Below are 26,295 nucleotides of genomic sequence, written 5' to 3'. Positions count from 1 at the left end.
CAAGCTTGGCATCCCAAAACAGAAGCCCAAAAGAAAAGAAAAAAAAAGAAACATTTTGCAGTTTCAGCATGGCAGAGGCAGCAGACAACGTTGTCGAGACGATCAACGGCGGTTGTCACGATTTTAAGTCCTTCTCTTATTCGGACCGGGATTTCCTCGTACGCAACAACGCCGATCAGGTAATTTGCTCCCTTAAATCAATCTTTCTTGTCTTTTTGGTTGTTTTTATCGACTTTTTAATGATGATTTTTTGTCGGTCTATTTTACTGTTTTTTAGGATCGTCCATTTTGCTGTTTGATATAGTCATTAGGATGTTTTCTGAACTGGGTTGGAATTTATACTGATAATATGATATGAACTTGCTGTTTGTTGGGTTATACCTTTAATTTATTGGGATTAGGGAAACTGTTAATGTTAGATTTTTGGGACTATTTTGTTTGATAATTGGATCCTGAAATTTCGATTCTACAGGTTAAAATCGATAGCTTGAAGGGGAAGAAGCTTGGGCTGTATTTCTCAGCATCATGGTGCGGTCCATGTCGAAGATTCACCCCGAATTTGATCGAGGTGTACTCCGCGCTCTCTTCGAAAGGCGATTTTGAAGTTATTTTCGTCTCGGCGGATGAAGAGAGGAGTCATTCAATGGTTACTTCTCTAAGATGCCATGGCTTGCGATCCCTTCTCCGATTCCACGACCCGCAAGCGCTTGGACGAGTCGTTCAAGGTGATGGGAATACCTCATCTCGTGCTCTTGGATGAAAATGGTGAAGTCTTGACCGATGAGGGGGTTGAGATTATTCGAGAGTACGGAGAGGAAGGGTACCCTTTCACCTCTGAAAAGATCCAAGAATTGAAAGATTTGGAAGAAAAGGCCAGGAAGGAACAGTCTATCAAACAATCTTGGTTTCCCGATCTCGTGACTTTGTTGTTACATGATGGAAATAGGTAACTTTGATCACTGAATTGATTGTTTAATACATTAGTACTACCGTAATCTGAAATCTGATCTTAATTTGCATTCTAGGTACCGTTTCTGATCTTGAGGGAAAGACTGTAGGTCTATATTTCTCGGCGTTTTCGTTCAAGCCATGTGCTGATTTTACTCTAAAACTCGCTGAAGTCTATAAGAAATTGAAAGAAAAGGGGGAGGATTTTGAGGTTGTTATGATATCACTCGAGGACGAAGAGGAATCCTTTAAGGAAAGCTTTGGGGCACCTTGGTTGGCATTGCCTTTCAAAGACAAGAGCTGTGAGAAATTGGCTAGGTACTTTGAGCTCTCGACCCTTCCAACTGTTGTTATTATCGGGCCAGACGGAAAAACTCTCCATCCCAACGCTGCCGATGCTATTGATGAACATGGGATTGAGGCCTACCCCTTCACCCCCGAAAAGTTTGCAGAGCTTAAAGAGATAGAGAAGGCAAAAGAGGCTGCACAAACCCTCGAATCGGTTCTGATTTCAGGGGATCTGGATCATGTCATTGGGAAGGATGGGACTAAGGTATGAATTTTTGTCCTTGGATGTGGGCAATTACAATACCATGTTAACCTGAAATTGTGTCTTAAATGATTAAACCTTTCGCTGATTTGGAGTTTTTCAGCATATTTTCTGTTCGTTCGAACTGTCGGTTGTATATAATCACTATTTAGCAGCAGTGCTATAACCTGAGCTTTCGTATTTCTGATGAGTGATAAATCAATATACTATTTCAGGTTAAGGTGACCGACTTGGTGGGAAAGACCGTTCTTCTGTATTTCTCGGCTCATTGGTGCCCGCCATGCCGTGCTTTCACGCCCAATCTTGTTGAAGTGTACAAGAAGATAAAGGAAAAGGATGAAGCTTTCGAAGTGATATTTATTTCTAGTGACAGGGACCAAACCTCCTTTGAGGAATATTATTCCGAAATGCCTTGGCTGGCTCTTCCATTTGGTGATGCTCGGAAGTCATCATTGAGTCGCAAATTCAAGGTCCAAGGCATCCCTAAGCTTGTAGCCATTGGAACGACTGGAAAAACCATTACGACAGACGCGAGGGGTCTGGTCAAGGCCCATGGGGCGGATGCTTATCCTTTCACAGAGGAGCGGTTGAAGGAGATTGAGGCACAGTATGAGGAGATGGCAAAGGGGTGGCCGCAGAAACTGAAACACAAACTGCACGAGGAGCACGAGCTGGAGCTCACACGTCGAGGTTCTTACGTGTGCGACGGATGTGAAAAAACAGGAGAAATCTGGTCGTTCTACTGTGGAGAATGCGACTTCGATCTGCATCCTAAGTGTGCCCTGGAAAAAGATAAAGAAACCAAAGGTGATGTGGAGGAAGGAAATACAAAGGAAGGTTGGGTCTGTGATGGGGAGGTCTGCACTAGAGCTTCATGAATTATGTCCATTATATAGATATATATGAAACAATAGTTGTTCCTGCTGATGCTTCTATGATCATATGTTTGCTATATAATAAAATGTGTTGAATATAGCAATGGTATTGAGATTATGCAGTGGTGAAAGATATTATCTTTATTGGGTCAATCCCCCCTTTTTTTTTCCTTCCGAATTATGCTCTGATTTTATCGTATTATTCACCTGTGATGTGCAATTGTTATATATAATATATATTGAATAGTATGAGGTGATCACTAGATTTCTGGAAATTCAAGTTGCACACTTTGCAGTTCCTGTTCTCACTAGTTTAGGATTTGAATAATTTTCTGAATCGAATGTGTTCCTATCATCTTACGGGTGCGTAGGTGTTGATATCTTTCCATTGTCTCACTCACACAAAAGGCTGTTTATACCATAGGAATCTAATAGTTACCAATTTGTACGTTCCAACATGTTTATATAGTACTAGAATCCCACCTTAAGCAAAAAGTTCGCACCATCAGACACAAGGAAAAGTATGTCTAGAGAACGATAATTACGAGCATTAATCTAGGGGGACGATGAAGGACAACCGGAAGCCATCGAGAAGCGATGGTGAGTGGGGAAGGTACTGGTTAAACAACATAAAAATGTTTTAATTGGAGGTTGCTACCCTAGGATCTTGGCACTGTGTAGACACCGGGAGCTAGATTTTAAGAACTTTGCTTAATGTAAATAAACAAAAACACTAACATTTTGGCAGAACTAAGCTGCCTTGGTTTTACGCACAACATTGCTTTCAAGTGTTAATTAAGCAGCAGTAGGGGCTGGAACATAAGGAACTTCAGGCTGATCAGGCATTGAAGCCACCATGATCGACAGCTTAGGAAACATTGTTTGTTCCGCATCCGAAACCAGGTTTCCAGCGTCGAAATCGAGAGACGGATCGTAGTAAATATCCCACCATTTGGCCACTAGCATCTTTATGTCCTCTCTATATGTTTCCCATGCCTGTGTACCTCCAGGCACACACCTTAATAAATTTTTTACGATTGATATTTTAACAATTTAACCGTTGAATTTCATATTCTATTCACGTAGGTAGATCATGTATGTCATGTTTTGGCTAAATTAAAAATATTTAACTATTTATTTTGTATAAAAATTATTCAACCATTTAATATATATTAATAAAGTCACTACTTTTAATCCATATGATAAAGATATCGAATTCATTTTAAAATTTATATGCCCAAGGCATACAATAACATTGCTAAGTTTAATGATTAAATTATTAAAATATTAATCATAAAAAATTGTGTAAAACTCATTTGGTATATACTAATATTTGTATTGAAAGTTTAGAATTATGAAAATGTAATAAGAAAAAGGGGAAATAGAAGAGATAACACAGTACTTGCTCTGTACAAGGTGTTGGTGGGGTGATGCGAAGAGTCTCAAGGAGTCTTTCGTAAGTGAAACGGCAAGGCTGGAACACGAACATGCCGGCGTTGAAGTACAACAGCGGAGGAGATCCCATATCCGCCGGCCACGTCACTTTATCGGGACACTGCTGACAGTAACCGATGGAGTAGTGGATAGAGTAGCTCCACACCTTCTCACGGTAGCAGTCCATTACAGCATACAAGTGACGTCGGGCAGTCCACACCATCTTCTCGAATTCTTCGAACTGAACTATAAATAACATGGCAGCTTTATTCACGGACAAAACACAAAATTTTATGAAAACTAATTGATGATATAATTTTAAAAATTAATTGATATATCGTCGGTTTATGATGATATGGAGGATGTGGTTTGATTCAACTTACGTTCCAAATGTGAAGCTTGGAGTAATTGATGACAAAATGAGCCATGGCAAACTGAACTTGGTTCTCCGGCGGATAAATAGGTTCGATTTCCCGAACAATGCAACCTTAAGATCGCATAATCTCTTGGTGCTCCTCGGGGACGTCGGGCAAAACCGCGACGACGAGAGGATACAAACTCTTAACCTTGCGCAATCCCTTGGCTAATCCCACCATCCCTTGGCCTTTTTTTATAACCACCAGTATGTGATCTATTCGATCGACTAATCCGGATCGGGTATTGCAGAGGCAAGAACGATCCTCCTAACCCATTTTGCTCCATTCGCAATTGCCAAGATTCGAACTCCTAGACTTACTTAAGAGATCTAGTAGCTCATCCCACTAAACTAACTGATTGTTGGTAACCATTGGCCTTTTTAAATAGAAGCAACAAGTGGGATAAATAAATGCTCAAATTAACTCAAAATGAAACTCAAATTATTATTATAATCGTTGTTATTATTCTCATTTTATTGCTTTTTGTCGACTTTTATGTTCTTATTTTCTTTGAAAAGTCTGGTGAGAGAGTATATAATATAATGATAGAATCTAATTGTATAGAGTAAAATGTTGTATTTAAATAGAAGCACAAGTGGGATAAATGCATGCTCAAATAACTCTAAATGAAACTCAAATTATTTTGCTTTTGTTGACTTTTATGTTTTTTTTCTTTGAAAAGTCTGGTGAGAGAGTTTATAAAAAGAGAATCTAATTGTATAGAGTAAAATTTTATAATTTTATATTAATTAGATTGTTAGATGGCGGTGAAGGTGAGCAAGATCAAAGCCCTTTATATTTTAGGTGTAAATTGGAAGGTGGCTCTCTCATGCCCAATTGATTAAATTTGAAAAAAGAATTTAAGTCTAAATATCTTTTTAATTTCAAGAGTCGTTGCCATATAATTTTATAAGGGACTTTTTGGTCATTGATTATGAGCATTAACGATTATAAATAAGTTCATACATATAGGGGTGTTCACTAGCCAACGAATTACTTCAGAATGGTTAATATTTTTTTCAATATTCAGTTAACGGTTAATTCGGTTTAAAATCGGTTAATTAACCGAAATTATTAAATATTATATATCTTATGAACATATTTTAAGCTCAAACATTAAAAATATACTCATTTTTTTTAATCACACTAAACTCATTAAATTATCAATACATAATTAATTTTTAACTCAAATAAAAAATATACATCTATTATATAAATTAATCTAATTAGAAAAATTATAAAAAATCGGTTGATTCGGTTAACCGATCAAATAACTGAACTTTGTTACGCGATTAATACTTTAAAAAAAGTTTGATTCGATTAACGGTTAAAGAGCACAATTAAACTGATTTTAATGATAATTTTAAATAGATTGTTGATATCTCTTGATATTTGAGTACAACATCTACAAAGAGCACAATTAAACTGATTTGTGATTAAAAATATTGTTTTTTAATAGATCATTAGAACAAAATTTTTGATTTTGTTAAAAGCCTAAAGTTAATGAAGCAAAATTTGATTAATTGAAGCCAGTTCATGAGATTATTTTACAGGCAATAAACAATCATACATTGCATCAAAGAGCAAACATGTTCTCCGGAGGAGACTCGATCATAAATAGATAAAAAAAAAGTGGTAGATTCCAAATTGCAAACCATTCAATCCAACTTTAGGGTCGCCTTGGGAACTTCGAAAAATCTGGACGTCTACGTTGCACATAGGCGGTCTTCCCCTCGTTCCCTTCTTCAGTTCCATAAAAGATCAGTGTGGCATTTCCACCAAGTTCTGGAGAAAATTAATGGAGGAAATAAACGATTTTCGGGTTGAACAGTTAAAAACAGGGTGTTTATGATTCGATCCGGTACCTGAAGTCCAGCATGGCCGTCGTCAACTGCATTAAGAGATGATGAGCACTCGGATGCTGTTGGACTATTCTTAGGATCTCCTGCACCATTTAATTGTTTCTTGCTCTAGTTTCTCTAGCTGGATCAAATGTCATGACAATTAACCTTTATCCGTTTGAGACAATGGACGATGGATCAAACTTCAAAGTACAAAATGAGGAGTCTGGTGAGTAGATCGAAAAAGGGTGAGGGCCAAACAACTCACCGGCACAACGGCATTCACAAGCCCCATTTTCTCTGCCTCGGAGGCAGTGTAAAACCTTGCAAGAAACCACATTTCGCGTGCCTTCTTAGGTCCAACCTGTTAATCATATCCAGATAAAACACACTGTTACCAGACTCGTGTAATACATGTAGCCGGCATGGTTGTGTTCAATATTTCTCCGGTTTTTTCATGTATTTTGAGAATCCTTAAAAGGTCATATCTCATATAGCGTTTAAATATGTTCCAGTCATAAGAGCCAAACATGTATACTTCAGGCAAAATGAAGAATCTGAGCAACATAATGTAGACAGAAGAATTATGATGCCAAACAAAAGCTAACATCTTTCTTAGAGCTTACCAAACGAGACATTATCGAACTTCCGTAACCAGCATCAAACTTCCCACCTGCATATGCAATCAGGTAAACATTAACAGGGAAACAATATAACAAAGAGACGGGATCAGCACCAGCACTATCATCCAAAGAAATCACAAAAATCGACCTATGTTAGTAGGACATGAGTAAGTGTCGGATACATATGTATCGATACATGTATGATCAGTTTTCTAAGTTTCTCCGTATTTAAAGAATCCTTGGAGGCATTACCCTCATATCCATGAATCAAACAAACACAGGTACTTCAAGAAAAATAAAGATTAATCAACCTAAGTTGGGGCAACAGAAAGGGTCTTCCTTAAGAACCCTTTTTAAAATTAAATAACAAAACATATGATAAAGCACCTTGGGACCAGTCTGACCGAAAATGGCATTGTCGCCAGCAATATCAGATCACAAACCATAAACACATGTCCTCCTCCAACAGCATAACCAGCAACCTGTTTATAAGATTGACAGCAATTTAAAGACTGAAACCAATTGAAAAGCACGATGCAGTAAGGAAGAAAGAGATTACCATCGCGATCACTGGCTTCGGAAGTCGCCTAATTTGAATCTGCAATTAGACAAATATCAAGAAAGATAAAGGAGCTAAAACTAGTACAACATGGAGGAAAAATGAAAGGTATTGCCTGATTATTCATAGGATAGAAGATAACATGATTCGAGCTCTTAGAAATTTACAAACTGCTACTGCAACTAAATATACATTTGAGAGTTTCCCACTGATTGGCACAACCCATCAAAGCATTTGCCCTTTGGAGTTGAACCATGAAAGTCAGCTCAGTGCAAATTCAGATCAAATACATGTGAAATTGTACCTGAAGTCTAAGACATTAAGGCGGCCAAAATTTTCAAATCAGCATAACCATCAGCTTTTCGCAAATTCTGGTCACCACCGCTACAAAAAGCCTTGGTTCCCTTTAGCAACAGATTATGAATTATGGTCAACATAAAATAAAATAAAAACCCAATAATTTATGGAAAATTGAAATTTGGTTATTAGTGTATTACTTTCCCCAGTGAGAATTATGACTCCAATTGAACTATCATCCCTGGCATCATTAAACGCGCGTATAAGCTCCTTAATCGTCAGCGGACGGAAAGCATTTCTTCTCTCCGGTCTATTTATGTAATCTGAAAAAATAAAAAGAATAACCAAAAGCAACGAAATAAATTAAGCTTCTTATTGTTTCCAGAATCAGCAATACGCATTAAGTTATCAATGAAGGTGAACTTGATTGACCTTTGCAATGCCTTCACCGACAGCCTTTTCATAAATATATCGGTGAATTCTTTGTCATACTCATCGCAAGCGGTTTTCCACTCAACCTCATGGCTTGCGACTTCACCATGGATTCTATGATAGCTATCATACATGGAAGCGTAGCACAGCCCGATGGAACCACGACTCGAACCGGAATTCGAGCCTGAAGACCGGCAACAGGAGATGGTTGGAGACGGTTGCAATCCTCCTGGTTACGGCGCTGAGTTCATTGTCTGAAATCTTGGCCATTGTAAGCTGAGTTTTGGATTGGAAGATCTGTGTTGGTGTAATTGAAAAAAAAAGAATTGTTGAAGTGAGGGAGTGGACTTTGAATGCAGGGTGGTTTTAGATTTTTTTTTTATTGTATTGGGTTGGTGGAGAGTAGGCAGAAGTGAGATCGGGGAGGATGGCATTGGCGAGTGGCGACCGTAGCGATGTGATTGAGATTTCATACGCTTTGTTAACAAATCAGATAAGATAAGATGATAAGAGTTAGTTACGAACGTTGGTCGCTACAAGACGCTGCGTTTTTGGGGATTGGCGGGAGTTTATTGAAACGCGCCGCTCATGCTCTCAACAAAGATTAAGGCCCGTTTACCCTTTTTTTAATTTAATTAAAAAATATTATATTCAAATTAATTAATCATTTATTGTTATCTACTTATTCACATATTAGTGTTAACACATACTATATTTTTAAATTTTTTTGTTTTAAAAAAATAATCTTTTTAGAAAAGATATGATAAGATAACAAATATTCGATTATATTATTGTTTGTTGATTTTTAAATATGAAAGTTATAAATAATCTTTGATTAGGACGTTACTTTGTTAAGTCTTATGACTATTAAAAAATTATAAAATTATCACTCAATATTCATGTCTCAAACTTAAATTTTAAAAAAAAAAAAATTACTGTCGTCTGAGTTGAACATTAACATGTTAAATGATATATAAAATCATATTTTAATCATGTTTACTGGTACAGTCGTTGCTTTCAAACATTGATTTGATGACATAATATAAGTAGACACTCATCCATAAATACACTTAACAATTTTGACATTAGATTTTATCATATTTCAATGAGAAGATTAATGTTCAACTTTGACAGCCACATTTTTTTTAATGAAAAATAATGAGTTTAAAATATTTAAATAGTCAGATAACTATTGTGTAATTTTAATAGTCGATGAATTCAATAAAACAATGAATTATAGTCAAGATATTTTAAAACTTTAAGTAATTAATGAATTTAATAAAGTAATATCTTATAATTGAAAAATCATCATATATTTTATTACAAAAAAGTTAAAATTCTTAAATTATAGTTAAAATTTATATTTTTTCAAGTAACTATGTGAATAATTTCTTTTAAAAATTTAAATGCGCGTGATCCCATATCTTATTGATCTGTCCGATTTAAGCCCTCTGGTAGAAAAGTCTTTTAGTCGCCTTCTTTGATGTCACACGCTGTCGTCCGAAATCTTCTACTAATACGTTTATTTGAAGAAACTGGCGAGAAAAATGGATAAGGATCGGTGGATTCGAAGGAAATTGAAGAGAAAGAAAAGGTGAGAGACGACGCTCGATCTTCCTATCTCCATCTATCGGCACCCTAATTACTACACTTGTTTGTTTATTCCGTTGATTGATTATTTTGTTAGCTTGCCCGCTTAAGTTATACACGAATTGGTTGCCAATCATGTCATAATGAAAGAGCTGGTTGCCAATCCCCGCTCGCTACCTCTCTTCATCTATGATGACACTTCATGGTTGCCATCTTCGGTTTATATTGATAGTTATTTGTAATTGCTTGTTGCTTTTGTTAAATATCTGCTTCTTAAAAGATTATATGCTAATTGATCTTCATACTTGCTTACTGTGTGATTCTTTGTCAATGCCTGACCACATTTGTTTGCTTTATTAGATGATTTATTGATACAGATTTTTTGCATATTCCGTTTAGTTTAACGTTATGATTGTGCCCTCTAATCTTTCAAGTGAATGTTAAGTCTTAAATCCGCCCCAAAGAACAAAAGCAATACGTCTCTATATTAATTGTATTGATTTATTGATGAACTGAACATCATTGGATAATGCATTTGTGTAAATATCTCACAATCAATAACATGCCTTAATGAACAAGACAGTCTGTACTACAGTATTGGACTCTGAATGATAACATGCTTGTATAATCTTTCATAGGGGGAACTGGGAACTAGTGTGTCCCATCTAAGAAGAATGCCTATAACTAGGAGGCCTAAATATACACACTATAATTAAAAACGAATGTGTGAGGGGTCAGGAGAACCATACCGACCACACAAGTGAATACACCAGATGAATTATCGAAGACTAAAAGTTCAGCACGCGCATGATCAGATTGGACTCTATTATTTGCTGGCTTTCCGATCTGTAAACAACCGATTGGAGGACAGTAGGGTGGTCAGCTCTCCAAAAGTTTGCCAACAGAATGGATCGTAGGTGGTAACGTTCCTGCTGGGCTTTAGTTCAATGGCAGTTAGGTTACACCTACACATGGAAGGCTATCGCTGCAGGCCAAGTGATGGTTTTACTGTGTATGTTCCTCTTATTTTTTCATAGGTGATTCCTGATAGAGCGACTGCAGCTGTTTCATTTGAACATGTCCTTTTGTCACAGTAGAATTGATCTATCACAATCGGAAGTTGGACCTCAGAAACTTGAATGTTTGAGAACAGAATCCCCTGAACAGAACCAGATCCACCCTGCAGATGCGATTTGAGGTTATAAGTAAGAAAGTTACTTGCAACCTAGAGTTGTAAAAAGTAAAAAGATCTTGGAGTGTTAGAACTCGCACGAATGGCTTTTTAGCACTAGCAAGTGGTAATACATAGATTTTTCAGACCTATCATAGAAAAGAATAAGAATAAAGGTACAAGGAAAACTCAGATTCAGTATACTAAATTTCCTGGAAAACTGAAATGTATTGAGAATGAAAGTGAAATTCAAAGAGTAATACTGTGTATAAAAAACCCCCAGAAATAAGCATAATTGTTTGGATGAAATTTTTTTAAAATATAAGGAATAAGTCGCCTTTTATTATTGGGTTAGTGAAGATCATATCAGCAAAAGAGCACATGTTTGCATGTATGTATGCTTTTTCATCGCACATGAATTTGAGTTTACATTGTTGTAATATATCTCTGAAGCCAGTCTTGTTGTTAAATGGTTAAATTACAAGTTTAGGTGCATTTTGTTCTGATGGCTACATTTATACTTGATGGGTTTTTAATATTTGGGGGGAGGGGTGAAGTTTGTATTTGTTACCTGCCATGTCTTTATTCTGACACCATTCATTGTGTTATGCATGACGATATCTCGCCAGTGATGTTTGAGACACAGGCTTTGGTATTATCCTTTCCTAAGCTTCCAATGCTGATTCCATGCCCTGGTCCACAGTTCACATTGTGAATATAACATTTGAGCATCCTGTTTGTATGGAAACACAGTCATCCCCTGCAACATTAAGAGATTTTTAGAGCTCAGGTTAGTGTAAATACAAATAGATACCTTTCATGTTCTTTGTCATTTGCTCTGTTTCAGAGCTAATTCAGTTAAGCATTTATTGAAGCATTAGATCTGTGAGGGACACTTATTATCTTATTAATTAATGAGAGCCTGCTTTTAAGCAGAAGTAGACAGATGCTGGGGGATCAAAACAAAATGTTCTAGCTGTTAGTGAAGACAAGACATGGAAAACTTGAGTGAATAAAAAAATTATGTATTCTGTCTCTGGTTCAACCCGAATCCTATTTTGGGTGGTGGACGCCACTCCATTCTTCTGAATATGACACAAGTCAAGCGACCTGTGACTGTAACTCTTGAAGTTTGGATATTGCTGGCATCCACTAGCCAAATTATTATTGGTGATGAAGAAGTGTGGAATAAAATTGTGAGCAGATAAGATTTGTGATATGTTTCTTTCAGGATCCCATCAGAGATACCTCAATTCAGCGCCTTTTCTATGATGCTGTCAGTTGTTCACAATGGTTTATCTTAAGTCTTAATCCTCATTGTTGACTCACAGGTCTTACTCCTTTTTTTTCTTATGGTTGGAGCGTGACTGTGATCTCTGTGGTTTAACTGAATGTGGTATGGAAACAATAATTATATACTAGCAAGATAATTGAAATAATTACCGCAGGCAAGATCACTGCTGTGAATTAGCACATCATTGGAGTTTTGTAGGTGGATGCCATCTGTGTTAGGACTGTCCCCAGGAGACGAGACGGTAATATCATGCACCACAACTCCCATGCAGTTATCAAACTTGAGATGCATTGAGGACTGTTTTGAATTGTTATGCCTGTGACTGTTGCATTAAAACTCCCGTAAAACCTTAGTGCCTGTACAACCGAAGGCAAGAAAAATGTCAGGACTGCATAGTCATGGAATATGATTGGTTTTTTCATAGTTCCAAATGCTCCTTACGGTTGGTTTGATGCTCGGCATTTTCCCACTGAGTTCATTTCTGACCTGTAATCCAATATATGGGAGAAAATTGATTAGTCTACAGCAATCAACATAAAATTTCAGGTGCAAGTGGAAACTGAATTAGGTAACTACCGGCATCGGTGGCCTTTCTTGAACTGTACTGTTTAATGGAATTACGAGTTTCCATTCATCATCGTATGGATCTTCATATGGGGCATCTTGCCACCACCCAGAGCCTCTTCCATCAATTATACCTTTTCCTTGAATCGTTATACCTTTTAGCTTTGAGAACTCAAACCACTGTAAAATGCCTTTGCCCCAGGGTCGAGAGTCAGTTGGAGCAATAATTGTACCATCTAGCTGAGAAAAAAAATTCAGCATCAGGCTTGATCAAGCATCAATTGTTTACTACTATGACAATCACAAGCTGTAGCAGGTACTTCATTTCATTTGGCAGTTGACATCAAGCTGCTATTATTATTAATCGTCCCAATTTTATTTGAAAGTGCTATCTACATATCATTGACTCGGTTGTCCAACATAGCTAGAGAAATGAAGATCTCACATGGTTTTACCTGAAATACAATGTTTGCTTGACAGTATGGACCAGAAAATGAAATGGGTCCTACAAGGAACACGGATTCAGATGGAACGACAACAGTTGATGCCTCCACCTTACATGCAGCTTCCCATGCATCTTGAAATGCCTGCTTTGCACCATAGTAAGTCAGCTCGGCAGCTAACATGATAATAACTAAAGGCATTGAATTACAGTTGAGTGTTGGTTAACTGTATGCTAGGGTGATTATTGCACACCAACAGCGGCTAAACTACCTAAAGAGAATCATTCTTTATTTTGGTGTGGCCCCACTAGAGTAAGTTTTCCTCTCTTCTTTCTACCACATATTTTACCTGCTTTTCTTTGTTTCCACATAAACTTTTTGTGCATTTCATATGACCATATTTTAACCAATCAGTTCTGCTTTGCCAACTTTTTAGAAAAAAAACTTTCCATGGTATTATCCCCTTTATTTTTTCTAAAAAAATTAAAACGCTTTATTTTTTGGCCTACACACTTCTAGTTATTTTTGAACACTTTTTTATTTATTTATATGCAAGTGCATGAGGTGCATTTTGAAATATATTAACTTGCCTTAAATCATACTTTCATGGCCAAAACAATGAATAGAAAATAAATAGTTTGAGAAGTTCGGAATGGCTTCCCCTTCATATCAAAGTGGTGAATTAAATCATTAATCAACACAGACCTTATTTTTGTTTGATTTAGTTGGGGAATAAATGGTTCTTTGGCCATATTCCTAAAGTAATTTCAAATTCTTAGTCTTAAGCCACACATTGAACATTCGTATTGAGCATTGTAAATGAGAAGAAGTTGACATCCTGACCTTAGTATCATCAGTTTCACCATCGCCTTTAGCGCCAAAATTGAGGACGTTGAATATGCTAGACTGCTGTCCATAGCTGTAACCTTTGTGAGGCGGAGGGACTGAAGGGGTGACTTCTTCTTTAGGCTTAGGATACGGAAGAGGTGTCGGGATAGCTTTGTGGGACTGAGGAGGAGGCTTAGACTTTGATCCTCCGTTGTGGTAATTGTGATGTCCGTGACCATGACTCGATCCTTTCTTCTTAGACAGTGATGCAGTAGCATACCTGCTCTGCCTCCAATGCTTGCCTCTTCTTGCAATGCAAGTTTCAATACTAGAAAACCATACGAGTAATGCAATTAAAACCATGAATGTGAGGCTTCTGAAGCTAATTCCACCCATGGTTTTCTTTTATTTCCCGCTTTTCGTGAGAAACAGAGAAAGAGAAATAGGAGACTTATGCTTTGAGAGCCAAAATATGGTTGGTGTTTAAATAGGAGAGGATTCCAAAGCAACGAGGACTATTCCCGACAAATAAAAATTTCAAAAGAAAATGCTTTGGTAATCCTTTATATTTATGCTTCATTCCTTCTTCTAAAAATAACTTGAATACAATACAAGTATATTAAAGTTTATATAATACAAATTGTTTATCCTTTGCCTATTTGATATTTTCTTTTTTGGTTGCTGAGAAAATAGCTTATGAGATGTGACTATTAACAGAAGTGTACACTTCCCGGTTTCATTTTTATCCGTTTAATTAAATTTAGAAAAGTTCATGTTGCTTTAAAAAATTAACCATTGCTGATGTGACTAGTGACAGATATATGCCTTGGTCCATTCTTTCTCTTGGATTTTTTCTTATTTCGTTTCAACCTTTCTGCTATATCTTGCAAAATGGTGATTGGTTGGTTAATATTCGATTGTTTCATTATTTTTACATCAATTTTTTTTAAGTTATTTCTAATAGTCGTTATATTATTTATATAAATTTTGGTAAATCAATTATGCATTTTATAGATTTTGAGTTTCATATATACTAATAATACCATACATCCAGAATTGTTAAATTTGAAAGAGAAAATAATCTCAGTAACCGAAAATGCCTTATAATATATAATTTTAATCAATTTTTTTTGGATTTGCCAAAATGACCAACAAATTCGTAACGCGAACTCCAATTTCGCAACCCAGTTTCTAATTTCGCAACGCGAATATGTAAATCGCAACGCGAATTTTTAAATCGTAACACAAAAGTCAAATTCGCAACGCGAATTTATAAATCGCAACACAAAAGTCAAATTCGCAATGCGATAGCCAAATTCGCAACACGATAGTCAAATTCGCAACGCGATAGTCAAATTCGTAACACGAAACACAATATTAATTTCGCAACACAAATGTAAACAGTATTATCGTAAATTATAATCTAAAACCCTAAATCACAACTCAATCTCATCTCCATCTCTCACTCTCTACGGCGACATCTGTCTCCATCTCTGGCGAAATCTGTCTAGCTCCATCTCTCAGAGCAACCCTCACAACCATTCACGGTCAGAAATGGAAAATCAACCACCGATGGTTAGTTTTTTAATCTCTTATTTTTATTTTGAAATTTTTGTATTATTATTAGATTTTTCTTATTTTGATGATAAATTTACTGGTAATTTCAATATATATAAAGATTAACCATTTCACTGAGATTGCTTAGTAAATTCATTCAGTTGCTGCCAATATTACTAAACTGTTTAGTCTTTAACCCTGTGAAGTTAGTATTTGTCTTTGTTTTGTCTTTTTGTTAAAGAAATGCAATTCATTCAAGTTTCAATTTGCAGAAGAATAGTTTTTGAAACTTAAATTCTCAATACGAAAATGAAAATCGCAACGCGATTTTAGTTTCACGTTGCGATTTTCATTTTCGCTTTGCGAATTTAAGTTTCAGAAACTACTCTTATTCTGCAAATTGAAACTTGAATGAATTGTATTACTTCAACAAAAAGACAAAACAAAGACAAATACTAACTTCACAGTGTTGCTAATTTAAGTTTTAAGAATAAACTACTACTATTTATGTTGTCATTGAACCTGCACTAAACCTATATGTTGTCCTTTTAAATGTTTATATAAGTGCTTACTTCTGGAATGTTATTTGATGTATTTTGTGAACTATGATGGAATAATGACAGCATGTGAATATCGTGCTAGTTTAAAACATATTTGGCTTTGTTTTCACTGTTTAATATCATGTCTGTTTATAGTGTATAATTTGTAGTTTTTGGTATATCTAACTTGGTATGTTTATTGTTTTTGTAGAAATTTTTTTCGGCTGCATTGACCTTAAGGAATAAATTAAGCCTAGCCACTAAAATTACGTCTACGCTTACACCTCTACAAAGAAAATTGTTTGAGGATACTTGCTTCGGGCCATAGCTGAAAGTACAACATACTGGTGGAGATGCTATGTTGACACATTTGTTTCTTCAGACCATGACTAACGATCTACCCGAGAGGATACAACGTGGTGATAAAGAGATATGGTTTCATTTTCCTCCGACACCGGCGTATACTTGTTTTGGGCGGGAGGAGTTTTGCTTAATCACTGGTCTACGCTTCGGACACGATGAAGTAACCCGATACACTAGTCATATCTCCCGCCCATTATGGTTATCTCGAGTTTTTCCTGAGCTGGAAAAGTCGAAACCGAGTTTACACGTCGACGACTTGAAGAGATTATTTGTTAAAGATGGTTTTACTCGGATGGATGACCTTGATGTTGTTCGATTATGTCATTTATTACTTTTGCATGCCGGCTTTTAGGCAAAGAGGGAAGACAACCTATCTCTGAGGACCTAATATTATTGGTAGAGGACCTAAATGCATGGAACCTGTTTCCGTGAGGTTCATATATGGAAAGCTACCTGGAAGAAGTTGTCGTATGCCTTTGAGGACTGAAAAAGTTTACGGGGCGATGGTTCTAAATACACTTCGACAGACTTTACTTGGGCCTTTAAGGTAATAATTTCTATATAATGTTTCCAAAATTATAATTAATTATTTAACAATTACTAATGTTTGTGTATTATATTGTTTGTAGATTTGGATATTTGAGGCTTTCCCCAGCATGCAGACATATGCGATAAAAAGATCAAATGATATTCCTAAGGCTATTACCTGGAAGAGGATTCGCATGTTGGATTGGGAAGAGTTACTCCCATATACGACGATGAATGATGTAAGTTAAAACACAAATAATACCATATATAAACAATTTATTACTAGTACAAGTTTAATTTTGTTTGAGCTTTTATATTATTAGGAGGCTAACTATCCATTACAGAGGCTGACACCCACAGAGGCTGAGCTTGCCACTGATTGATGGCAAGCTAGTAAGCAGTTTTTTGATGGGACGGATGATGAGCACCCTCCACTTCGAGAGCCATCACCTGATCGGGCCGATTCTACAGCTCGACACCCAGAGCCACCACCTGATCGAGCCTCTTCTCCACCTCCACCATCACCTATTCCATCACATCATCGATCATCTTCTCCACCATCACCTCATGATAGGCGACCGGAAAAGAGGCTACGACATTTATTTCTATGTTCTCCACCTCCACGGGTTGAGTTAAGGGAGTTACGTGATGAGGTCGGTGCTTTGCGTTATGAGGTCGGTGCTTTACGTTAAGATAATGATGCATGGCGTGATGAGGTTCGGTCTTTACGTGATGAGGTGGATTTTTTACGCGATGAAAATGGTGCGCTACGTGGTGAGGTATCTACTTTACGTGATGAGGTTGTCGCTCTATGCGAGATTGTTTCATCGTTGTAGAATGAGGTTAATACTCTACGCAATGAGGTAAATTTGTTTAATATTATACTAAAAATGCAAATAACCTTTTTTCGACATTATTTATTTATTTATTTACTGATTTATGTATTAATTTATTTTTAACAGCCCGATAAGGTAGATGCTTTACGTCGAGTTTTTCTTGTACGACAGGGTTCACGTATCAGACGTCGTGTACGTGCCATTACGTCTCCGCTCACCCCACTAGTGCCAAGACTCCGTAAAAGAAGCCCGATGCACCTATCGTGCCAATACTCCGTAAGAAGAAGCCCGATGCACCTATCATCATTCAAGAGGCGTCTCCTATCGTTCAAGAGGCCCCTCTTATCATCGAAAAAGCCCCTTCCACCGTTCAAGAGGCCCCTGTCATCGTTCAAGAGGTCCCGTCCGCCGTTCAAGAGCCCGATTCACATGACGTCAATGTCGACATATTGATAAACCCCCTCTCATGCCCGATATGATGGATGCGAATTGGCTTTCGTATGTGTTACTGGTCAGTACCATTCCTCAGCAGGAGAGAGAAATACTACCGGACACAATTACGGATAATACCCTTTGGGCTAAGACCGCAATTGATTTTTATCTACATGAGCGGAGCAAGGGGTGTTATTCTGACCTATGCCAACTCGAAGATGTTATTCATTTGTTTCTTGATCGGTCTTGGTGGGGTATTTTATTAGGGGTTGAAGATAATGGTTATCTCGAAGGGGTGATAAGTCTTATATTCTTCTTATATTACATTTTGATTATTTTTTTAAATTATTAATAAATTCACTAATATATGTATTTTATTTATAAAATAGCATATTGATGCATGGGTGTCACGTCTTCTAATAATAAGGAAATTGAAGAAAATAAGAAATACTCGATGGACTATTATGTCGACGTCTTTTCACGTAGCTCACTTGAAGGATCTGAGAGATGCTTCATATACGTTGGGTAATGGAAAAGCTAAACTTTATCCTGCGTGGTGGGAGGTCGATAAGGTTAGTATTTATTTTTTGAATATTTTAAAGGTTTTCATAAATTTTATTTGATGTGCGCAATTATTTATGATTGCAGGTGTTTATCCCTGTTTTGGAACGTCGTCATTGGTTTCTCGTCGAGCTTCAGCTCCCATCTCTGAAGACAATGGTATATGACAGCATGTTGAATTACATACCATTGTCTGATTTGAGAGATATTATTTGTAAGGGATGGAGCGCTCATTTGGCGAAATACTTGGACGCGATTGATTATTGGACTAATTCTGGAAACAAGAAGCCAAAAAAGTTCAAAGTTACAATGATCAGAGATGATACTGCGCCACAACAAACGGAGGGAGCCAGAGGGGATTGTGGTCCTCTTGTATGCATGTGCTTGGAGCGTTTGACGACAGAAAGTAAACACCTTCTACCTCCCACAGATAGAGATAGAGGTGCAGTAGTCTTATGGTTTCGGCATTTTATGGCTCGAGCGATATACAAGATGTTGCCTATCTGTATCCGCGTGCTAAAAGTTTACATAAACAATTGGTAAGTTTGAGCAAGTGTTGTTAACATATATACTCTTTGTTGGTTTGAAAATGTTTGGTTAAGTACCTAGAATTCAATAATTTGTTGTTTGTTGGTTTTAGATGTGTGGAAAGTTTTGTTTGAGCAAATGTTTGGTTTCTGCAGGTTATTCCTGACGTGAGCTGCGTGAAATTGATGTATTTGTGCATAAACAACAGTCTGTGGTACACTTTTTTTGCTTGTTTAATTGAATTTTACATTGAAAGTTGATTTATTTAACTGATGAGGAAATAAGAATTATTTTTTTTGTTTAATTGATTTGTAAAAGTTGATTTGTTTAATTTGATGTGTAAATAAGAATTATTTTTTTGCTTGTTTAATTAATTTGTAAAAGTTGATTTGTTGTTTTAAATTTAATCTGCATTATGTTGAAGGCAAAAAAGACCTGTTGAAGGTACAAATTCGCAACGCGAAATAAGCGTTACGATAGTCAAATTCGTAACACGAAAGTCAAATTCGCGTTACGATTTTCGGTTTGTGATTTCGCGTTGCGAATTTGACTTTCGCGTTAATCGCAACATACAACATCAAGTTATATACAACATCAAACACATTCCAAGCTATAAATACAAGCTAAGGACACTTGAAGAAGCAAGAGAACAAATATCCAAGCAATCAAACACAAGAGAACATCCCAACATGATAACAACTGAACAGATCATAGCAATGTTCAAACTCGAGTTACTAATGAATGTCTAACAGAAAATGTATGCATTCACACATAAAATACACATAATACAACGTTTGCATTTAAAAATCTCCTAAGTTAATAAGTCCTAAAAGGTAAAGCCGGTTGTGATTGGGATTTTGATTTTGATTGTGATTTTGATTTCCTTTTGCTTGGCACCATATGAGCTTTGAATTTTGATGAGGATCCATTTTTTGGTAGAGGAAAAGATGATTATGATGGCCCCGGTGATCCACAGGTCAACCTTGTATTATTCCTTACACCGACTACATGTCGATATCCTCTTCTCTTCACCCTCAGACGGTATACGATCGTGATTTTTTTGTCGGCCAGGTAGCCTGCTGTCCATGACTGGTGGCAAAACTGTTTGTAAGTCATCTGGTATGTCTCACTCAGAAGGATGTGGACATGGGTAGACAATCTCGGCATAATTCTGTCGATGTACTTCTGTAGTGTAGCAATCCATAGCGTATACGTTGAATCATCTTGGTTTAAATGAAGAGCAACTTTTATAACATGGTCACACGGATAACCAGATGTTTTCCATTTCTTACAACTACACGTCTTTGCATTTAGATCGACAAGCCCATTTAAGTTATTATCCAATACTTCAAACAAAGTGTTTGAACATGGTTCAACTCTCCATGACGTTAACTTCACAACACGTTTCGTTATCTTTTTTTCAGTCCATGGTGTAACACGACGTTCCAATGTTCCTGTAAATTTAAATAAATAATACTTAGTAAAATATATGATAAGTTACGAATTTAAAGAAATAATACCTGCATGGTTTCTTTTCTTGTAGTACTACGGTTGAATAGAGGCTCGAAAAACTCCATTAACATAGTAATGGGTAATTTCCGGGAATGACGACTTAGAGCTTTGATTGATTCTGCACTATTAGACGTCATGAAACCATATATTGCTCCAAGTTAATGTACTCTTGACCATCTTTCAAACCCGACATCTTCTAGTGTTTGAGCACATTGAGGCAAAACACGTTTTAAACAATTTATATGCTTATTAAAATCCACTTCCTGATAAGCTTTTACAGCATTCCAGTATGTCCATTTGTGATTTTTTATACCAGCAGACATTGATTTTAGATTTCTGTACAAATGAACACTACAAAGTCCATGAAAAGCATCTGGAAAACACCTTCTAACAGCGTTGTCAATTGAGTTTGCCCTATCGGATATGATTATCAGATTGCTAATAGGACCTATGTAATCCCTAAGATGCCCTATAAACCATGTCCATGAATCAGAGGTTTCATATTTGCCAACCCCGTAAGCTATTGGCAGTATCCCATTGTTAGCATCCATGGCTACTGCTAATAAGTTTACTCCAAGGTATCGACCTTTCAAATGTGCTCCGTCAACTATAATAACTGGGCGCATGCAAGTAATAAACGAACGAATCTACAAAATCATATACACAAGAAATATAATCATTTAAATGTGAAATGCATGCAACTAACAAAAATGAGTCAACAGTTCTATAATTATTTACTAACCGCAGAACCAATGGCGATAAACAGCAACTCAAAGTGTCCATCTATATATGTTTTGATATGAGTTACCGACCCAGGATTTTTCAACTTTAAATTGTGACAATAAGCCGGCAGTTGGGCAAATGATGCTTCTGGCGACCCCCTCAACAATTCCAAGGCATAACATTTGGCTCTCCAAGTTTGAGAATATGAGATACTAATCTTGAACCGAGCATTCATGTTAGTCATAATTTCATGTCCCCGATATACCATTCCATTCAAAAACATTAACTCAGCCAGAAAACCACCCAACACCTTTTTGTTTGCCTGTCTATGGTGAGGAAAAACTTGGGTTCTTGAACATGTATGTTTATCAAAAAGTCCTAACTTGAAACATTTCACAATCTTTTATCCTCTTTGCAATCATACGCCACGTATAGTTTTTGTCAATCATATACTTTGTTTCGAAACGATCTTTGCTTGATTTGTTAACTTTTAGTTGATAGTCATCTTCCACACATTTCGTATACAAAGCTATCTTCAAGTCTTCCTTTGTATCAAAACAATCATCTTTCTTGATACGAATAACTTTTGTGTAACAATCAAATGCTATCTTTACCAACTCTTCTTCTGGTATCTGAAGTAATTCTGGCATATTCCAGTTATACTCCCGTGTCATTTTCTTCTTTTTCTTTTCTTCGATGAATTCTTCTTCTTCTTTTTCTTCTTCAGGGTTATATGAATTACAAAATTGATGTTCAACATGTTCATTCACAGTCGTAACTTCCTCATCATTATCATCAACAACATCTTTCTCGGCAGCGGCTGTTTCATAATCAAAATTTGGGTATTGACCAATATCAAAATCATTACATGCAGGGTCTGTTTCTTCTTCCATCACATCATCAAAATTTGAGTATTGACCAAGATCAAATTTCGAATACTGACTAGTACTCACAATTTTTTCTACTGGCTCATAATCGTCTAACTGGTCAATACGAAAACCGGAATTTGGTGCTGAAAGTTGATTGGGATTTGGATTAGGAAAAGGTTGTGGGTTTTGATATTGTGTTTAATATTGTGTTTGGTATTGGAAATGTGGTGAAAAAAAATTTCTTGGTGATTAAATTGTGGTGGAACCATTAAATTTTGAGGTTGATAACAATGTTGTACATTGTGAGCACCATAAACTGGGGTTGAAGAACTTAGTTGATTACTACTCGCTACTGACCCAACTTCACTACTTCTAGGTTCAACAACATACAATGTAACATCATCTTCTTGCGAAACACTAATGTAAGCAATGAATCGTTCAACATCTTCATTATCGGTTAACAAATAAACTTTACATTTTCTCTGCTAAGATAGCCAAAATCCACTTAGAGGCTCTAAATTCAATTTTTTTGCAACACATAACATTAGAGTTTCATAAGTTAACTTTTTTAATGAAAATTTTAGTTGAAGATTCATGGGTAAAGGGACATATTGTAAAACACCATGAACATTCTCCCATGACCCTCCAAAACACAAATCTATCCAAACATGATCAACATTAGATGATTTCATTCTACAAATTATAAATTAATTTACTAAACAAACGAGCTATAAACTAGATATCATCACTAACTTAGAGAAAACATACCTTTATTAAGTTGATAGTTGGATATAGGAACGGATGTCGCCGGAGAGAGTGATAGATGGAGATGGAATGAGTTGCGATTTAGGGATTTAGGTATGAGTTGTTGCTGCTGCGTTGTTATATACCTAAAATATTTGTGTTGCGAAATTAAAACCTGTTGCGAATTCGAAAATCTAGTTGCGAATTTGAAATTCAGTTGCGAATTTGAAATGCCGCGTTGCGAATTTGACTTATGTGTTACGATTTACAAATTCGCGTTACGATTTACAGATTCGCATTGCGAAATTAGAAACTGAGTTGCGAAATTAGAGTTCGCATTACGAATTTGAGATCGAATTGCGAATTTTTTAATGTAAAAGAACTTAATTAAAAGAACTTAATAATTTAATATGTACGTAAGAATATTTTTTTAATGTAAAAGAAGGCCAAAAGGGGACACGTGAGCGGGTCTATTTGTATGTGAGGACTGATTTTGACAGCTCTTCATTATCACATGCAACGTTCACGGGCTTCACTTTTCTCATTCCTCTTTCTTTTCTTTTAAAAAAATAGAAATTCTTTAATTTTATATTTCCGTCTTTTATTTTGTTTTTTTTACTATTAAAATTTTTATGATACGGTAATTAAATTCCAATTTATTAAAATATATTTGATAAACGTGAACATTAATATTTTTTTTATTTAATTGTATGTTTTTTTTAGAAAATTGAAATAATCGTATTTAATATGTACGTTTAGGTTTAAATAAAATAATATTATTTTAAAGAAAAAAAGGTGTCACCAAGTGTGACAATGAACAGGTTAAAAACATAAATATATTTTCTCTCAACTGCATCTAACTGTCTGATGGTCTCACCTGACGAGTTTTGTTTTGTTTTATTTGAATTTTTAATATATATAAATTATTATATTTTTTCAATAAACCCTAAATCCAAGTTGAACTAGAACTTGACAAAAATTATTAAAAGAAACCCCATGCGCCCATTGTTTTGCCTAGACATATACCATCAATCTTGGAAAATATATATTTATATATAATACATAATTTTATAAAATAAAGAAAGCTTTATACAGAGTCACATGTTTAATTATTTGAAGGAAAGAAATGACATTAAAATGATCAACAATGGAAGAATTGTTGGAGTGTGATATTTTACTTTTATTAATGATCTTCACAGATCTTTTATACTCTTTAAAAGAATACTTCAAAACCAGACATGAAGCAAGAGTTCAACGACTTATTAAATTGGTGAAATTATAAAAGAAAATTCGGAGTGGGGATAGAATGTGAATATATAGTGTTTAAATTTAACTTAATAATCATATGCATTATTTTATATTTAAATAAATTTTAAAGTAAGCTTAGGTAAGGGTGCTTGGAACCAACCAGACCTCATTTTCATCTACCAATAATAATTGCAATGATAACTATAATGCCTTTATTGAGGCTTTGTCGTTTCATTTGCCCCTTCCTTTGGTCTTACGCCATACATACCACCATTCAATCGCTTTTCATTTTTTTTTAGAAGTTTGGGTATTAGTTCAATTATTATTTTTATTATAATATTTAAGAGATTTTAAATCTTAATGTTAAAGTGAATAACAAAATTAGATACCTAAGTAAAAAAATTGAAAATAATTTGGATATATAAATTGGATCTTAAGCCATAAATAATATGATAAATATATATTTTTATTATCTATATTTTCTTTCTGAGTGAATGGTGTAACGTCTTGGAATTGAGGGCAGGATGTCTAAGGTACGACAGAATTAATATACGGTTAAGGAAATACGCTACCGGAAATGTTAATGTTTTTTTAATATTTCTGATAAAACGCTACCTAAAACATTATTTTTTTACCGGAAATGCTAATATTGGGCGCTACCTAAAATGTTATTTTTTTCTACCGATTTTTCTACAGGAAAATAATTTTTTAGATAGTAATTTACTGTGAATGTTAAAAAATATATTAACATTTCCAGTTGCGTATTTCTTTAACCGTATATTAGGTTATCGTACCCATTGAAGGCATAATAGCTAAGGGACACACATATATAATCCAGCCTTTTAGTTATAAATAAATGAATGATTAAATAATTACGTATAGTCCAAATAGACCACTTGGTTTCATTAAAAAAAAAAGAGACGAGTTTGATTTAACATCATAATGAAGTGGCGTAAGACAAGGCAACAGCAAATAATGAGTTAGGGAAGGAAGAACTTTGGCCTTCCAACCCGTCGTTTAGTGTATGCATGTCATTAACCTAATTAATTGTAGTGCTCGTGAACTTTGTTCCACTCGTGAATCTTTAATCAGCCGCAGTGTCGTCCCAGATATTTATAGGAACCATGAGCGAAAATTAAAAAATATGCCTTTATAAAATAGAATATAAATTTTCATTACTTTCAACAATTAATTTAATATTACATAAATAAATCATAGAAAATGATTAAATTTTGTGAAAATATATTATTTTTATTATTTTATTAAGAAACAACCTTAAATACAACTAAAAGATAATAAATATAAAAAAAATTGAATGCACGTATGATACATAGCTTGATTTTGAATAATAAATAAATAAAAAGAATTGAATATTATTTTATTGTTAGATTGAAAATGAAGAAGACTAAAAATTAAAGAATATTTGATAAATTGAAGAGTAAGGTTTAAAAAAGAGAAAATACGATTCAATTTAATTCAAAATTAAATGAATAAATAAGAAAATTGAAAAAAAAAATCAAAAATTAAACATTTTATGAGTTTCTCGTCATTTGGAGCTCTATCAATTCGTGAAGCCCCTCCGATTGTCCAAGTGCCAATCAGAAAGTACTTTATTACCAAGTACAAAAGTGATATTCACATAAGAATCACGAGTAGATCATTCTAGAATTTCACGACATCGATCCTAATGATATTAACCACGCAAAAACAATCATAAGCTAATTAGAAAGTTATAAAAACATACAAAGCATCATATAAATTTAATATTGTTTTAAGTTGAGTTTTTGTATGTTAATTTGTGAAGAATCTAAGTCCATTGAATGATCTCAATGGTGGGAATGAGAGTTGTTCTATTTAGAGGTTTCGGGTTTGAACAATCGTTGTGTCTGTAGACTGTGTTTGCGCTGTTAATGACTAAGAAAGATTATGAACATATATTATCTTGTAATCACATTAGATTATTAAAATTAAATTGTCGAGAATCTAAATA

The 26,295-nt window shown here is 35.3% G+C and overlaps 4 pseudogenes; 1 reads left to right on the top strand and 3 right to left on the bottom strand.

The window, feature by feature from the left end:
* On the top strand, positions 1 to 21,513 carry LOC120125378 (annotated as a pseudogene).
* Positions 3,169 to 4,499, bottom strand: LOC120125293 (annotated as a pseudogene).
* LOC120125292 lies at positions 5,792 to 7,373 on the bottom strand (annotated as a pseudogene).
* LOC120125291 lies at positions 10,259 to 24,814 on the bottom strand (annotated as a pseudogene).
* Positions 24,815 to 26,295: the final 1,481 nt, after the last annotated feature.

This window comes from Hibiscus syriacus, unplaced genomic scaffold (genome assembly GCF_006381635.1).
Source record: "Hibiscus syriacus cultivar Baekdansim isolate YM2019G1 unplaced genomic scaffold, ASM638163v2 tig00110430_pilon, whole genome shotgun sequence".
Taxonomy (NCBI): Eukaryota; Viridiplantae; Streptophyta; class Magnoliopsida; order Malvales; family Malvaceae; genus Hibiscus; species Hibiscus syriacus.
Note: the sequence above shows the minus strand (reverse complement) of the source record. Positions and strands in the feature narration are given on the sequence as shown.